At 41.3% G+C, this 2,428-nt stretch overlaps 1 pseudogene across 1 annotated transcript; it reads left to right on the top strand.

The window, feature by feature from the left end:
- The first annotated feature begins 1,315 nt into the window (after positions 1–1,315).
- On the top strand, positions 1,316–1,956 carry LOC308256359 (dynein light chain 1, cytoplasmic-like; annotated as a pseudogene). Its single transcript has one exon. The product of its transcript is annotated as a dynein light chain 1, cytoplasmic-like (transcript).
- Positions 1,957–2,428: the final 472 nt, after the last annotated feature.

Below are 2,428 nucleotides of genomic sequence, written 5' to 3'. Positions count from 1 at the left end.
CAGAAGTGGACAGAGGTTTGCGATAAGATTTGAAATGGAGTAATTTGGCATTGCTGGAGGACAGACAGGGTGAGATAGAACAAGCAGATATGGGAAAGGAAAAAGCAGTGAGGAAGGTATAGTTAAAATAAATATACAACAAACAAGTAAACCCAGACTCCAGGGAAAGATTAGAGAGTGGGCTTATTGACAGAGGCACATAAGGATCAGTAAGGTCATGAAGGACATCTCTGCTCAAAGCCAGGGGAAACTGGTTTAGCAGTAGTACTGTAAGGAGAAATTCCAGAGTCTGAGTCAACAGTGAAATCAACATGAACCAAAAGTGGGATGTCTCTATCAGACAGGCTAAAACCACCCTGAGCCACATCATTAGGAGAAGCATATCCATAGGAAAGAAAGTTAGAACTATTCTCTCTCCTCAATAATCAGGCTCCACTTGGAAATGGTGCTCCCTTCCAGACCTCTCACTATGGGGAGGACACCTATAAAAATTGACTTTCCCATCAACAAAAGGTTGAAAGCCATTCCCATCGAGTGACTATATATTGTAAACCTACTGTTTGTTTATCAAACAATAATGATCAAGACATACACAGTCTCTGCCCCTACAGGTTAGGGTGTGGTAGAAGGGGGCAAATGGGGAGAAAGTTAAAAAACACTTCATTGGGATATGTGCCTTTTATGATAGAGGAATTTATAAGGTGCCATGAGAGCAAGGAGAGGCTTTGTATCAGTCAGCTTAGACTAAGTTTTGCTGTAGTAACGAACAGTCCCTAGATTCCACTTGTTTATAACCACAAATGTTTAGTTCTTGCTCTTACTGATGTGCTTTATGGGTCAACTGTGGCTCTGCTCCACCTGATCTTTATTCTGTGACCCAGAATGGAGGACCAGTCTCTATGCCAATCTCATGCCAGAGGGAAAAGCACAATGGCAGAACCATGCAATGGTTCTTAAAGCTTCTGATCAGAATTGACACACATTGTTTCTATCACGTTTCATTGGACAAAACAGGTCACATGGCCAGCTCTTGTGGCAACTGGGTGGAAAGTAAAATCCTCTTGTAAGGGTGGGTTCAAGGGGGGAAAGCTCAGAAAAAAAAAAAAGAGGCAACAAATATTTTGGAAAAGAAATGAAATATTACAGTATATATAGTCTTATATATAGTATAAGAAAAAATAAATGCTTATGTTCAGCAAAAGACACAATGTTCATGGCAGTACTATACATAACAGGCAAAAATTGAAAACAGCTGAAATGCCCATCAAGTGTGGAATGGATCAAAAACTTATGGCATCGAGATGTGCCACGGATTCGGTAGCGACGGCTTCTCTAGCTGGGTCTGAGCCTCGCCAGCCCCTCCCCTAGGAGACTGTTGCAGTTGGCCAGCCGCTGCTCCACCGTAACCATGTGCGACCGAAAGGCGGTGATCAAAAATGCCGATATGTCGGAGGAGATGCAACAGGACTCCGTGGAATGTGCTACTCAGTCATTGGAGAAATATAACATAGAAAAGGATATTGCGGCCCATATTAAGAAGGAGTTTGACAAGAAGTACAACCCCACCTGACACTGCATCGTGGGGAGGAACTTCGGTAGTTACGTGACACATGAAACCAAACACTTCATCTACTTCTACCTGGGCCAAGTGGCCATTCTTCTGTTCAAATCTGGTTAAAAGCATGGACTGTACTACACACCCAGTGATCCATCCAAAAACAAGGATTGCAGCCTAAATTCCAAATACCAGAGACTGAAAATCTTCAGCCTTGCCTAAAGGAACACCTTGATCTTGAACCTTTATTGTGTTGTTTTGTACAGGGTATTCACTGTACTCATTTGTTGTTATAAAACAATTAGCAAAGAAGCTTACATTTGTATTTATTTTCTATTCCATACCTCTCTGCCCCATGTTTTTTCTCCTCAAAATCCATTCCTTTCCCAAAATAAAATTTGTCGGAGAAAAAAAAAAACAAAACTTATGGCATCATCGTAAAATGGGTCATACAATGGAATAACACACAGGAAAGAAAAAGAGTGAGCTACTGCCACATGCAACAACACAGTTGAGTGCAAGGAGCCAAATACAAAATGTGAATTCAGCATGATTCCATATATAAGAAGTTTACTAGTAAAGAAGGCAATACTAATCTATGGTGACAGCAGTTACTTCTGAGAAGAATCTAGTAAAGGAAATATGAGGGAGCCTTTGGGGTGCGGGAGATGTTTTATATCTTTACTTGAGTGGCTGTATACTTAAAATGGGTCTACTTAAGTGTATATAAGTTATCTTCATTTAGAAGGAAAAATCTGAACCACAGACCACTGAGCTGGAGAGGTGGGTCCTCTCAGTGGTGGCTTACCAGAGGAAAGTATGAACTACAGCCTGAAAAGTGAGCAGTTCTCCAAGAGGGTCAGAGGTATACAC

This window comes from Plecotus auritus (genome assembly GCF_963455305.1).
Source record: "Plecotus auritus genome assembly, chromosome: 8".
Taxonomy (NCBI): domain Eukaryota; kingdom Metazoa; phylum Chordata; class Mammalia; order Chiroptera; family Vespertilionidae; genus Plecotus; species Plecotus auritus.
This window is presented reverse-complemented; position numbering and strand designations above follow the sequence as displayed.